General features: G+C 41.5%; 1 protein-coding gene and 1 long non-coding RNA gene across 4 annotated transcripts in view; one reads left to right on the forward strand and one right to left on the reverse strand.

Moving 5' to 3' along the window:
- The window catches only part of DAPK1 (death associated protein kinase 1), a 207,751-nt gene that overhangs the window by 75,799 nt on the left and 115,860 nt on the right, over positions 1-16,092 (forward strand). The gene's annotated exons all lie outside the window — the stretch shown is intronic.
- LOC136176291 (uncharacterized) lies at positions 310-9,125 on the reverse strand. The gene is made up of 3 exons (XR_010664568.1): positions 9,034-9,125; positions 8,761-8,833; positions 310-614 (listed from the first exon to the last, which is right to left on the reverse strand). It is a non-coding gene; the product is annotated as an uncharacterized lncRNA (long non-coding RNA).

A 16,092-nucleotide genomic window follows, 5' to 3' on the forward strand; every position in this document is an offset into this window, starting at 1 on the left:
GGGCTGAGTGGGTCATTCTGTGTTTTTTCTAGAATATTCTGTCTTGTTTTTAGAAAATACCTCAGGTAACTTCTGTGTAGCCCATAATGGGCTGCCTTCCCACTTTTTTTTTTTTTTTTTTTTTTGCCTAATAGCAAACACAAAGTTTTCGCTTTAGAAGGGAAAGTGCTGAAGAGGTGGGAAAATAAGAGTTTTCTCCAGCCTAATTATTCCTAACAATTGGAACACAGCAGTCCTCACACTCACAGGTAATAAGGAGCTCCCCAGCAAGTGGAATCTAGGGCAGGACTGAAGATGTGGGTAAACCCAGCCATGCCTTGCAGGGGGAGGCTGTGAATACAGTTAAGTCCTAAAATCAAAGTAGACAAATCTCATATTTTTTACAAATAATTTCTGTAGTTTCTTGCTTTGCTTTTACTGACTACTCAGGATGTCTGCTTTAGTGTAATCCCCTTTAGCATCAGTGTCCAGCGTCCTCCAAACTTCCCAGTGGATTTTGATGGGCTCATTCTTCACAAACATACACATTGAAAGTACGTTTGAATTTGTGCTAAAGGCAGGCTGAGAAGATGTTTTCTTATACTGAATGCATTGCTTCTTCCTTGTGCTAATAACTGTAAAAAAAAAAAAAAGGCGTGATAAACTCATACGATTGCTCCTGCACTTACCTATATTATGTAGGTCATGTCTTTTGAGGCAGCATGATATTTTTTCAGAGGAGAAGTTTTATCTTAGTAAAATGTGTCTGTTCTCAGTGGGAGAGAAGCCAGGACTTGGGTATCTGACAACCCTGGTTGCCTTTCGGCCCCACCCCTCACTACCTGCCTGTCCCTGGCAAATGACCCCGTTCCCTGGGATCTCAGTTTTCATTTTCCTATGATAAAGATTCTTTACTGGCTGAGCTACCAGGGAAACTTCCTCTAGCTTCCCCAGTGGCTCAGACGGTAACGAATCTGCCCAAAATATGGGAGGCCCAGGTTCGGGCTTCTCCAATAGCTCAGTTGGTAAAGAAGCTGCCTGCAATACAGGAGATCCCGATTTGATTCCTGGGTCGGTAAGATGCGCTGGAGAAGGGGTAGGCTACTCACTCCAGTATTCTTGGGCTTCCCTTGTGGCTCAACTGGTAAAGATTCCACCTGCAATGCTGGAGACCTAGGTTTGATCCCTGGCTTGAAGATCTCCTAGAGAAGGGAAAGGCTACCCACTCCAGTATTCTTGCCTGGAGAATCCCATAGACAGAGGAGCCTGGTGGGCTACAGTCCATGGGGTCACAAAGAGTTGGACACGGCCGAGTGACTAACACTTTCTCACTTTCCTGATAGAGATGGCCATGCCTCCCTCCAGGAGGATGGGATGAGTTCTAGAGGATGTGAAGGGTCCAGTCCATGCCCAGTTCCCTGTAGCTGCTTAGCCAGTGGGCGTTTACTTTCTTTGTCTTGATTTTCCAGAACTTTACCTTCTTTGGGAAAAAAAAAAAAAACCCTGCCAGTCAGTGTTTAATGCAAGAAATAATAATCTGGCTTGTCACTAAAATTTGAGAACCTGCTGTGGGTAGGACTCAAGGTCCCTGTGGCAAATTCAAGAAATTCTTGCTCTATACCTGTGGTTCTGGAAATGTGGTCCTCAACCTCATAGCATCATTGCCTGGGAACCTGTCAGAAATGAAGATTCTCAGCGCCCCCACTCCAGACTTGTCAGTTAGAAACTCTGGAGATGAAGTCCATCAATCTGCATTTTAACCAGACTTCTGGGTGATTTGAATGTACACTAACATTTGAGAACTCTCCTCTATATATTATGGGTTCTCAGACCTTGCTAGACCTGAGAATTCTGAGGTGTGTTTTGAAATATGTGCACCAGGGCCCCGATCCCAGAGGCTATGATTTTCTGGTAGTCTGGGGTAGAACCCAGACATGAGGATGTTTTAAAGATTCCCAGGTAATTCCATTGTGTGCCACGGTTGAAAAATTTTGCTCTGAAAAGTTTCCACCTTATCCTGTTTTCCTTCCCTCTTCCCCTCCCCACCTCTTCCTCTTCCCTCCTCCTTCATGTTGGAATTAGGGAAAGAATCCACTTGTAACATGAATCCAGAGGGGCTCACAGGAAGTAGGGGAGATGCTACCCACAGACCACAGAAAATTTCTATTGCTTTTGCTTCACTCCTACAGAGCTCTGCTCTGTGATGTAAGTCTGACTTTAAATGTACCACACATTCATGTACAAAAAGTTGGAAAAAGCTGAGAAACTTTGAAGAAGAAAATAGAAATACTGCATAATCATAGTCCTGTTCCTCCAAAGATCTCATTACATGTTACCATTTTATGAGTTGAGAGAGTAGCGTTGACATATATACACTACCATGTGTAAAACAAGTAGCTAGTGGGAAACTCTTGTATAGCACACGGAGCTAAGCTTGGTGCTCTGTGATGACCTAGAGAGGTGGGATGCGGGGCAGGTGGGGGACTGGCTCAAAAGGGAGGGGATATTTGTATTTATATAGTTGATTCATGTTATTCAGCAGAAACTAACACAGCATTGTAAAGATATTATACTACAATAAAAAAGTATGATAAAAAGTAATAATTATTAAAAATAAGTAAATATGTAACATTTTGCTGTATTAGCCTCCAATCTTGCACTTCTTTGTTATTTTCAATATGAAATCAGGATCATGTATATGTATACACACACACACACATATAGTTGTATATCTTGCTTTTTTATCTGACATTATGATAATTTTGCATGATATTCTCTGAATTCTGTTTCAAAGCCAGCATTAGATTTTACTGTGTGGATTTGTCATAATTATCTCAGCCATTTCACTCTGGTTAATTCCATCTTGTTTTTTCCAGGATAAGTTCAAATATCCTTGTAAATAAATCCTTGCTTTTCTGATTATTTCCTTAGATAGATTCCTAGAAGTAGAATCACTGAGCCAAAACTTTTAAACAGTTTAAAGGTTCTTGTTACCTAGTGCTAAATTCATTTCCCCAAAGGGCCATGTATGTCATTATCACTCCCACTCTCTGAAAGTGTGCTGTTTGATTGTATTTTTGCTAGCATTGGTGGTTATCTTAACAAACAAACAAAACTTGTCACTTTGCTGAGCCAAGTGGTCATGTTCTTGCTCTCTAGCAGCTCTCTATGGACATGGTCACAGGTTTCTAAACCTATGTGTCTTATCTTCCTTTCATTCATCTTTTGGATCATGTTTATCTTTTACTGTCTGATAGCACTAGTTTGGGAATTTTCGTCTTATCTTGGGATTTGAAGCCATCTGGAATTCCCAGCTCTGCTCTCTTCTAACTCTGTCTTCACTGTATCTGGGCTTCATCTTCACTGCCATTGAACCTTTGAACCCATTCATGTCATGCATGCCAGCTTACCCGGGAGACCCCTAGGACAACTCCCTTAAGAGTCCCTTAATAAATGCTCTGGGATGTGGTAGCAAAGGGCATACATAGGATTGCAATCAAAATTAAATTATTGTAGGCCATCATCCAAGGTATAAGTCATCTCATGCAGAAGTGACACTGCCTCTGCGCACAACACCCCCACACACACACACACACACACACACACACACACACACACACCCAACACACACCCTCAAGTGCACTTCTACAGTGCATCATGCAGGAAGGTCTTTTAAGGACCTTCAACTGAAAGAATCAGAGAATCCATTTTCTTGGCCTTCCATGACAAACGATATTTGCTTGAAGCACAGAATGGTTAAAATTGTAGACTTCCCTTTTAAACTGAATGTGCCTTACTTTTGTGGAGGAAGAGGTTGAGAACATTTCCACTCACCATTTAACATCGTGCAGCCTTGCCAGCTTGTCAATGGCTAAGGCCATGTAGATCAAGCCAAAATAGCTTACCTTTAGGTTTGGGATCTCCTAGAAAGGTCTCTGGGCTTTCCAGGTGGCTCAGTGGGTAAAAAATCTGCCTGCAACACAGGAGACGTGGGTTCGATCCCTGAGTCAGGAAGGTCCCCTGGAGGAGGGCATGGCAACCCATTCCAGGATTCTTGTCTAGAGAATCCCCTGGACAGAGGAGCCTAATGGGTTACAGTCCGTAGGGTTGCAAAGAGTCAGATATGACTGAAGCGACTTAGCATGCATGCAGGAAAGTCTCTGTGCTGGAAGGGTGGTGATGAAGTTGTAAATCATCATTGCTCTGATTCACGAGGCTTCTTCTGGTACCTTCCCATCCTAGGTGCTCTACTTTTGAAAGTGTAGACATCTACCTGCCAGCTTCAATTCAAGCTTAGAGCATCTGTGGTCTGTGGTAAATAACAGAGGCCCAACTATTGGTGAATTTCAAGAATTTGGCATTATTTGAGAGGTGGGAAGTTTAGGCTGGACAAGAGCAGAAAGGATTGAACTCTTCTATTTCAAGGTCAGGGCCACATTACATTGTCTTCTATTTGTTTGCAGAGTGATTCTTTTTTTTTTTTTTTTTTTAAGGCAAATCAGATAACTGATGGGTCAGAAACAAACTGATGGCCTTGCTTTTATCCCAAAGGCTCCTGGATGTGTTCTGTCCTATCCATTCACCCATCCATCCATTCACCTACTTACCCGTTCAGCCAGCCAGCCAGCCACCCAACTAGCCAGCCAGTCATCCATCCATCTATCCATCCACCCACTCATCTACCCATTCATCTATCCATCCACCACATATCCATCCATTCACCCATGCCTCCATCCATCCACACACCCATACATCCACCCACTCATCCATCCACCCACCTACTCATCCATCCATCCACTCATCGACCCACACCATCCACCCATCTGTCTTTCCAACACACATTTATTAAACATATACTACCAGAAATCAGTCACTGTTGACCCTGGTTTTCTGAAGCACTGTAATACTGTATAACACATGAGTATGTGCTGTGAATCCAGAGACCCAGGTATGAACTCATTTGCATATGCAGGGTTTTGTGGGTTGTTTTTTTTTTTCCACTTGAACTGGATGTTATGGCAGATAAATAGGAAACTAGCCAATAATAAGGTCCAGTCTATTCAAAGACAGTAGTCATAGCATGTAAATAGTGACTGAGGGGGCAGTTGGAGAACAGCTGTAATTTTGGTGAGAGAACCTCCAGGCTATAGACAGTGCTGCCCAGTCTGCCTCTTTTTCCATACAATTCCTTTTAGTTCTTAGTTTAAAAAATAAAGATCTGTAGTTATGCTTAGCTCATTTTGTGGGTGTTGCAGACTTGGGTAATGGCCTCTGATGATGTCCTGGTCCTAATCCCTGGACCTGTGAATATGTGGTAAAGGGGCGTTGCAGAGGCTGCAGGAGGAACTAACATGTGCAGAAGAAATCTCAAATATGTTATCCTAAGGGGCTTCCCTGGTGACTCACTCAGTAAAGAATCTGCCTGCAATGTGGAAGACCCAGGTTCAATCCCTGGGTCAGGAAGATTCCCCAGAGGAAGTAATGGCAACCCACTCCAGTATTCTTGCCTGGACAGAAGAGCCTGGTGGGTCCATAGGTCGCAAAGAGTTGGACACAACTGAAGTGACTTAGCACGCATGTGCACAAGTATAATTTGACTTTTTCCTACTACGTGTCCTATTTTTTGGTTTAATAGGTTCAATCTCATAGCAGATTACACAGAAATGAATTCTGTCCTCTATCCCTTTATCTTTGGAGGAACTTTTTGCTCTAAGTTTGGTTTATTGCATGTTGATACCGGCTCTTGGTTTTCACTACTTTACCACCTGTTCTAAGATCCCTTTGGTCCTAGCCTCCATGGGGTCCCAATAGTGATCAGATTGTCCCATAAAGGTAGAACATGTATGTCTCTCTCAGGTAAGACTGTGATGTTCAACTTCCAAAGAGGATTTTGAAAGTTTTATGGAGAAGCAATCCTGAGTACGGTTCTGACAGTGTATCAGAGCAGGTAATACGAAATAACATCGTAATTTCAGTGTGTGGCTTTTATATAACTTGGTGTTGATTCTGCTGTAAAACGGAGATGACACTAACCTCCGTGGAATGCTATACTGACAAAGTCAGTGCAGAGGGACGGCATGCCCCAGTCAGATAAAAACATGATGACTCCTGAGTGGTTCTCACCATTTGCTCAGCCACCTCAACCAGTTTCAAACTCATTGTCTAAAACTATGATGCAGGCTGTTTCTCCCAGCAGTTCAGACCAGCCTCCAAAAGCATAGCTTCCTCGGACACCAACTATAATCTTTAAATTGCATAGTTTCTGTGCCTTTGTTTTCATTTTTCCTTCCACGAGGAGGAGCAGGGAATAGCGTGGCTGGTGGGAGTTACCTTAATCCGTCATAAAAGCTTTTCTGTCCATAGGCAGATAGACTCAGCTTTGCCTAAGCACAAATGGTGATGATGGAACCAAGCTGTGACTCTTTTTAAAATGTAGTTAATTTTACTTATAATAATATCCTGTAATCAAAATGGATTTAAAATCATGTAGTTATCATTATCAGTAATAAAGCTGACTCCAGGGCCTGTGTTTTCAGAGGTGTTTAAGAACATTTCTATTTTGAGATCCACATGTTCTGTATTTGTGGCTAGTTTGGGATGTAAATGGGCTTCCCTGGTGGCTCAGAGGTTAAAGCGTCTGCCTGAAATGCGGGAGACCTGGTTTCGATCCCTGGGTCGGGAAGATCCCCTGGAGAAGGAACTGGCAACCCACTCCAATATTCTTGCCTAGAGAATCTCATGGGCGGAGAAGCCTGGTGGGCTACAGTCCACGGGGTCACAGTCAGACACGACTGAGAGACTTCACTTTCACTTTCACTTTGGGGATGTAAATTAGAATTTGATTCTTTTCCCTAACTACCCCAATTCCCCCTTGGCCATGTGGAGGGTAAGCTGTTGTGTGTTGAGAGCGTTGTGCTCACATGACCAGGTAATAAACAGAGGCAACCTTAAAACATGCCCGATTAAACCAGTTTGGAAACTTGGAGAAACTTCCCCCAGTGGGGAGAGGGTCATGGTCAGGAAACAAACCAGCAATTCATCTATGCCCTTCACTTGGAGCAGATGATGTGCCTGGAGGTCATGCATATTTTTGAACATTTATTCTATCTCATTTTCTTTAATTTGAAATTCTTCAGCTTAATGTAATAAGAAATTTTAACTGAAATTTTGAACAGAGCCTGACATACAGAGGTTAGTGCTCTACAAAAAAATAACTGAATTTCCAAAAGAAAGCAAATTTAGAAAGCCTTCACAACTATACTACTTAAAACAATCAACTTTATGTTTAAAAAAAAAAAATGAATTTTGTGTTCTACTGGAATGTGGCCCCATACCAGTGTGTTCTTCTCCTCCAGTTCATTTCTTAATGAGCTGGAGTATCCAGTGAGATCTGAATGAAGTGCACATAAAGTAGCACAGGAAGAATTGCTACAATCTTGTCAGCTTTTCTGATTGTACCAAATAATTCAAAGCAAAGTTGGAGGTGTATATAGGTCAGCCCAGGAAGCCAAAACAGAATTCCATTGACTGGGTGGCTTAAACAGCAGAAATGCATTTTCCCACAGTTCTGGAGGCTGAAAGTCCCAGGTTAAGGTACAACATGGTTGGATCCTGGTGAAAATTTTCTTCCTGGCTTGCAGATGGCTGGCTTGTCACTGTGTCTCTTCTTATAAGGGCACTCATCCTATCGTGAGGGCCCCACCCTCATGACCTGATCTAAACCTCAGTCTCCCCCAGATGTCTCACATATCACCTCCAATATCATCATGCTGAAAATTAGGGCTTCAACGACGAATTGTGGGGGAAGACGAACATTCAGCCCTTAAAATGTTCTTTGTAGCACAGGGACCTCTACTGAGTACTCTGTAATGGCCTATACAGGGAAAGAACCTAAAAAAGTTATGCATATATATATATGCCTGTGTATATGTATAACTGATTCACTTTGCTGTGTACCTGAAACATGACATTTATAAATTAACTATACTCCAATACAAAGTAAAAAAAAGAAAAAAAGAAAAAACTTTTCAATCATACACACACAAAGGGTAAAATGAGTTAAAAGAGGAGATGTGTTGTGAAAACAATAGTAGAAAAACAGCAATCTCTAGAGTCTCTGGGACTGTAGCCTTTTGGGGCCCAGTAGTGGTTGACATTCAGTAACCATCTTCACTGGTCTTCAGTATAATGGACTGGAGGGATGAGTCCTTAAAAATGTGATCAGGAGTGGCCAGCAAGTTTGTTGAGACTTGATGCTCTACTCCAGTTGCTTCTGCCACATGTGTCCATAACCATGAAGCTCCTCTTTCTACCGTGATCACACTTTGCCAGCCAGCCCTACTTCTGGTGGGGTCCCTGTGCTGGAAGGACCCTGAATAGTGGTGATCAGAACCACAGGAGCAGTGTAGCATGTTCACATCTGCCAAGAAGTAGCTCCTCCCTGGATCTTGGGACCTGTCTTTAGGTCATCACTGGAGTTGGCCACTTTTAAAATGGCATGACATTTATCTTCCTATTATTTAATAGGGAGAAGGGAGGAAGCAAAGGAATAGTAAACAGAGGAGAGACCCATAGAGATGGTAATTCTCAGTCAGGCAAGGAAAAAGTAACATTTCGTTGTTACAGACTCCCCCTTTTTGTGGTATTTTAGGGAGGAAAAAACCCCACCATCCTGTGCCCGACACAGTGCGCAAGAATTGTTTGATGAGTGAATGAATGAATGAAAGTAACAATGACCTGGAATTCAGGCAGAGACCCCAGTTTTTCTCAACATAAACTTACCACCTGACAGGAGCACGAAGTATGGCAGATTTAGTGAGTCCACGTGATAGGCTTGTTAATTCTTATGAGTTTCCTAAGCAAGGAGAAATAATGGGTATCAGTACCATGGTCTCTCACAAGAGAAGAAATAAATCAGCCCTGTGTTTAGGAAATGTGCATGAAGAGGGCAGATGTCAGTGAGCAGTGAGAATCTGGGCTTGCAGACATCCCTTCCACCCTTCCCCACCATCCTGTCACCTGCTTTAACCTCTCTGTGGATGACAGAAGCCTCACCTGCCTCCTCCTTCCTTGACCTCCTTGTTTCTGGTATCCTTTTCTCGGCTCCACAGTATCACCAGAGACTCTACCAGTATATCCATTTCCAGATGTCACAGTAGTAGAGAATTCACCTGCCATGGGAGAGATACAAGAGTTGCGGGTTTGACCCCTGGGTGGGGAAGATCCCCTGGAGTAGTACAATGCAACCAACCCTAGTGTTTTTGCCTGGATAGTCCCATGGACAGGGGAGCCTGGCGGGCCATAGTCCGTGGGGTTGCAGAGCTGTACGCAGCTGAGTGACTGAGCACACACACTTCCCACAGCACCTCCCCCACTGACCTGCCCATCCCTTCCACCACAGACTCGCTCTGGCCTCCTTGGAAGCTTGTGGTTCATCTACTACTTTTCCATGTCCATCACTGCTCTTCTCTCTCCACTTTAGTCTTCAGGTAGAAGGAAGGGGTGACTGAAATAAATAAGATCATATGCAAAGTCAATTTGCCAAATAGGGCCAAACTTCTGAAGTTAGCTGTGTCATACTCTTTGTTTTTCTCACTGGGGCTGGATGTATTTTTGTAGTTTCATGTAGTATGCTGCATAGAAATCTTGATGTTTGCCTTTTTGGAACCATAAGATGGTCTATACCAACCAGTGGTTTGTGGTAGTAGGAATTTGTTAGAGAAAGCTATACGGAGACTTAGGAAATGCCTTAAAATGCAAAAAAGCTGGTTAAAGCATATAGATTGTCCAGTTGACTTCCATACTCCAAACAGCAGAGTATGCTTACAAAGAAAACTATCTTAGGGCACATAAATGAAGAATTGAAATGTATTCATATAATTTTAAGAAGACTATCGAGAATACATAGTCTGGGTTTCCAGGAGAATTTTCATCTCTATTATTGTTCTAATCATAGAACAATGATAGTATTGTACTACTAACAATACTATCATTGTTAGTATTGTCAGTGGTAGTATCTTTTATCTTCTAATGATTACTGTACTAAATTAGCAGTGATTCACCTCCCAGGGACTTCACAAGTATCCTCTCCACCTTCCTTCTATAAATAAAATACTCATGCTCTATCCCTGTTTTATGTTATGGCTATGAAATTAGCCTGCAACTGTGCTATGTGACACGACAGCCATCACCCACTTGTGGCCATGGGATACTTAGACTGTGCCAGTCCCAACGGAGGTGTGCTGTGGGTATCAAACACTCATTGGGGCTCGAGAACCCAAAAAGGGTAAAATAAATCATAATAGTTTTTAACTCTTGATCACATGTTGAAACTAATATTTGGGATATATGTTGGGATAAATAAAATATATTATTAAAGTGACTTTTACCTGTTTCTTTTTTTAGCTACTCAGAAATTTTAAATTGCACATGAGGTTTGCATTTGTGACTTGTATTATATTTCTATTGGAAATTATTGTATTTTATATTGTATTATATTTCTGTCATAAATAAATCATATTTTAATTTAATTTCTTAAAACTTAATTTTGTATTTATGTCCTAATTAGGAAGATCACTTATTTATTTATACCTATAAATATACCAGATTACATATTTCTAATTCACTTACTGTAAGAAAAAACTATTGGATACATCTCTGAACAAATTAATTGATACTTAAATAGATAGTACTTAATAGATAGTAGTTAAATAGATAAATGTAAATTGAATCAAACTTAATATAGTTAGGTTGTAAGTTTTTAAAGCTTTTCTTATGTGAAATTTTATTCTAAGTATGTTTGTTTAACACAGGTTAAATAAACCTCTGTTAGAGGTTAGGATTCTGGAATTAGTGCAAAGTTCAGTTCTGTTTGCTTTGCCCTGAACCACTAATATTAACTCTTCCAGTGACGTGACACCCAGCATTGTAAAGTTAATTCAGCATGCTAAAAGTCATCTTCTTTAGTTTGTTTACATATGTCTTTATCGTATTCCGTGGGCCTAGCAATGAAATTCATCTAACTAACATTTCTGTTAATTTGGTCAGTGGATCAAAAACTAACAAGAGAAGCTTAGAATTCCAAGGACCCAAGGCTAAACAAATTAATACATCCACCCATTCAACAAACATTTGCTGAGAGAAGGAGGAAAAAGAGGTGTCCTAACAGGGTTGGAACTCTCGCTTCCCCCTCACCGTGTAAGGTTCATGGACTTGTAGACAGACCCAAAGACACAGATTCAAAAACACATGATATGTTCTAGTACAGGGGTCCCCAACCACCAGGCCACAAACTGGTACCGGTCGGTGGCCTGTTAGGAATCAGGCTACACAGCAGGAGGTGAGCAAACAAAGCTTCGTCTGTATTTACAGCCGCTCCATAACTCACATTACCACCAGAGTCCTCCCTTGTGTCAGATTGACAGCTGCATTAGATTCTCCTAGGAGTGCAAACCCTACTGTGAACTGTGCATGTGAGAGATCTACGGTGCACGCTCCTTATGAAAATCACCCCAAGACCATCCCTCTTCTCCCTCCAGGCCCGTGGAAAAATGGCCTTCCATGAAACCAGTCCCTGGTGCCAAAAAGGTTTAGATCAGCCACTCAGTCCTGTCTGACTCTGTGCAACCCCATGGACTGCAGCACGCCAGGCCTCCCTGTCCATCACCCACTCCCAGAGCCTACTGAAACACATGTCCATTCTGTCAGTGATGCCATCCAACCAACTCATCCTCTGTCGTCCCCTTCTCCTCCTGCCTTTGATCCTTCCCAGCATCAGGGTCTTTTCCAATGAGTCAGTTCTTTACATCAGGTGGCCAAAGTATTGGAGTTTCAGCTTCAGCATCAGTCCTTCCAATGAATATTCAGGATTGATTTCCTTTAGGATTGACTGGTTTGATCTCCTTGAAGCCCAAGGGACTCTGAAGAGTCTTCTCCAACACCACAGTTCAAAAGGATCAATTCTTCAGCACTCAGCTTTCTTTATAGTCCAGCTCTCACATTCATACATGACTAGTGGAAAAACCATAGCTTTGACTAGATGGACCTTTGTTGGCACAGTAATGTCTCTGCTTTTTAATATGCTGTCTAGGTTGGTCATAACTTTTCTTCTAAGGAGCAAACTGCAGTCACCATCTGCAGTGATTTTGGAGCCCACAAAAATAAAGTCTCTCACTGTTTCCATTGTTTCCCCATCTATTTCCCATGAAGTGATGGGACCAGATGCCACGATCTTAGTTTTCTGAATGTTGAGTTTTAAGCCAGCTTTTTCACTCTCCTCTTTCATTTTCATCAAGAGGCTCTTTAGTAGTCCTTTGCTTTTTGCCATAAGGGTGGTGTCATCTGCATACCTGAGGTTATTGATATTTCTCCCGGCAATCTTTATTCCAGCCTGTGCTTCATCAAGCCCAACGTTTCTCGTGATGTACTCTGCATATAAGCAAGGGGACAATATACAGCCTTGACATACTCCTTTTCCTATTTGGAACCAGTCTGTTGTTCCATGTCCAGTTCTAACTGTTGCTTCTTGACCTGCATACAGATTTCTCAGGAAGCAGGTCAGGTGGTCTGGTATTCCCATTTCTTGAAGAATTTTCCACAGTTTGTTGTGATCCACACAGTCAAAGGCTTTGGCATAGTCAAAAGAGCAGAAATAGATGTTTTTCTGGAACTCTCTTGGTTTTTTCGATGATCCAGTGGTTGTTGACAATTTGATCGCTGATTCCTCTGCCCTGTCTAAATCCAGCTTGACTATCTGGAAGTTCATGGTTCACGTACTGTTGAAGCCTGGCTTGGAGAATTTTCAGCATTACTTTGCTAGCATGTGAGATGAGTGAAATTGTGTGGTAGTTTGAACATTCTTTGGCATTGCCTTTGGGATTGGAATGAAAACTGACCTTTTCCAGTCCTATGGCCATTGCTGAGTTTTCCAAATTTGCTGGCATATTGAGTGCAGCACTTTCAGAGCGTCATCTTTTAGGATTTGCAATAGCTCAACTGGAATTCCATCACCTCCACTAGCTTTGTTTGTAGGGATGCTTTCTAAGGCCTGCTTGACTTCGCATTCCAGGATGTCTGGCTCTAGGTGGGTGTTCACACCATCGTGGTTATCTGGGTCATGAAGATCTTTTTCATATCATTCTTCTATGTATTCTTGCCACCTCTTCTTAATATCTTCTGCTTCTGTTATGTCCATACCATTTCTGTCCTTTACTGTGCCCATCTTTACATGTTAAAGATGATATCTCTAATTTTCTTGAAGAGATCTCTAGTCTTTCCCATTCTATTGTTTTCCTCAACTTCATCACTGATGAAGGCTTTCTTATCTCTCCTTGCTATTCTTTAGAACTCCCCAGCCAAATAGGTTAGGGACCACTATTCTAGTAGCTACTAGTTGCTGAGTTCATCGCTGTCAGATTGACAGGAATAATGTTTTAGCTAGATCCCAGGCCTGAAATTTTCTTGTGTTCCCTGTCTTCATGGTAGGTAGATGATTATATTTCACATTTATGTTATTAATAATGGAAGCAAAAACAAGGCCAGATCTTTCTGTACTCCCTTCCTATACTTTTTTTTAATGCTTTGCCTGTGCTTTAGAAAATGTTATTTTTCTTGTGCATGATAAATGTTGGTTTTAAATGATCAAAGTCACAATGTTAGCTTGAGACATTTGAGACTTCTTTGAACTCAGGTAAACTTGAGTTAGAAACAGCCTCAAACAGCCTGAGAGTCTTTCCTTGGTGGCTTCAGATGGTCCAAGAGATGGACCTATAATTGTCCCAGGATGAGGTTGTTTCACAGAATTTGATCATCTAGTCATTCCTGAGGCCATGAGACCAGAAAGACATCAGAATGATATCAGTTAGAGACCCAAAATGTGAAAATTGGCCATTTTTGTTCTTATGCTTTCCTTCTCTTCACCCTGAATATTTTAGCATTTCCTGAGTCCAACTGGTAAGCACCATCCTCATGTCCCAAAGTGTTCTGAAGCCAGCAGCCTTCATGGGGGACTCACTCAGCAGCCCATGTTCAGGGTGGCTTTTCCAGAACAGGGTGGGAAAAAACTTATGTAAATTATTCCTTATTTCTCTAATAAGGCAATATATGAGCCTTGATATTTGTCTAAGAGATGTCATGGTTTTAAGCAACCATATACTGTAATAGCACAGGTTTTTCCTACTCTATGGAAGTACAGTATTCCTATGAAACCTCCTAAGCTGAAATAACATAAAACGAAGCATATCTCCTGCTTTCCAAAAGTTCACTTTATGCCACTTAGCTTTTATGAAAGACCTACATTAGTACGTTTCTGCTAACTGCAGGAAATCTGAAGGGTAACAGAAGTTTTTGTTTTCATAAAAGTATAAATCCTCTGTTTGCCTTTATGCTCTTTTCACACAGCTAGTAAGTGGCAAAGCCAGGATTCAAAATTAGGCCCTCTCTTCCCAAAGTTCGAAATACGTGATGTCATGCAGATTTATCTGTCTAGATATTTAAGTTTTCATTTTGGAAGACTTGAATGGGCTGTTTCTAAATCCTGCTTAAAAGAATTATTTCCCTTTTTTGTCATTACCTCTTAGAGACTGACTTGAACTTATTAGGGATCTTTGGACATAGACACAGGGATTTTGTTCCCAGCTGTGATATCACTGAAATATTTCCAATTATTAGCATTATATTTGTGTGATAGTATGAACTCTGTAAAACACAGTCACATCTTTTTACTTCTTTTGAGTCTTACAGCAGCCCTATAAGCTATGCGTTGTTAATCTCGGTTGTGTGTGTGTGTGTGTGTGTGTGTGTGTGTGTGTGTAATTTCTAAAATTATCATGCTAAGGCTCAGGAATGGTTCTAAAGGATCAGCATCCCCACTGTTGCTGGATGGGAGAGTGGGGTCAGCTGCCTCCTGGCTTTTCCACTCAGATTATTAATACTCTCATTTTGGAGAGTTAATCTTAAGGTACAGATGCATAAGTTTCCAGATAGAGTTGAGACAAGTTGATGGCAACATGGAATTTATTTTGAGTTTCAGTCTGGGAAGATCATTAGTATAACAGAGATTCAGAAAACGCATGAAGAAAAAATAGCATCATAGCATTTCAACTGTACTCAGTAATATGTTTTCTTTCAGTTAAGTGAGGAGTACAGTGCCTTGATGTCTGCAACCTCTAGAAACAGAGCATCTTAAGGTGGGAAGGAATTTAAGAGACCATTGTCCAGTCTCCCACTCATTCCTGGCAGATGGCCTGATTCCTCTTGACAAGCTTTCAAATAGCGACAGTTCTCATTCCCAGAAACAAAACCTCCCTATTGTCATGGTCCTCCCCTGACTGCCACCTACTCTGCCAGGATCTTTCCTACCAAGGGCAAGTGCCCAACATGGGCACAGATTCATGCTGAGAGCAGGAGCACCCTGCACCCCTTTGGCACATTGGGGCCACGTGCAAAGTGTGGGCAGTGAGGTTACACTGTGCCTGTGTCATGTGTGGTCAGATAGAACCATCATCTGAACTGCTGTCCTGTAAGGCTGATTTCCTTGAACCTAACTTTGGGGATTTCTATTTATTTTTCTTATGAGTTTTATTATTAAGCCAGTCGGGATAATGTAGATTCTAGATTCTGTCAGTAAATACTGCCATTACTTTCCATGTTATTTTAAAATGTGGTAAATATGCCTTCATCTGATACACTGAAAAATATCTTGTCTAGGACAGTGCTAAACTTGAGAGCCTTATGGCCTGCCAGAATCCACCACATGGTGATTCACCATTTCATCTACAAAAGTATAAAAATGAAAAATTATGTCAGAGGCCCTGCTAAAATCAAAACATGTTTTTGTCTATAGCATTTCCCATTTTTGCTGATTTTATAATGCAGTTGGGACAATGGGGAAGTTCTGGCTATTTATGCTGTTTATTATTTGCTATTTTTAATTCCTCAGATCAGAGGGATGGGATGGGGAGGGAGGCGGGAGGGGGGATTGGGATGGGGAACACATGTAAATCCATGGCTGATTCATGTCAATGTATGGCAAAAACCACTACAATATTGTAAAGTAATTAGCCTCCAACTAATAAAAATAAATGAAAAAAAGAAAATTCCTCAGATCAATAATTG

This window comes from Muntiacus reevesi, chromosome 10 (assembly GCF_963930625.1).
Source record: "Muntiacus reevesi chromosome 10, mMunRee1.1, whole genome shotgun sequence".
NCBI lineage: Eukaryota > Metazoa > Chordata > Mammalia > Artiodactyla > Cervidae > Muntiacus > Muntiacus reevesi.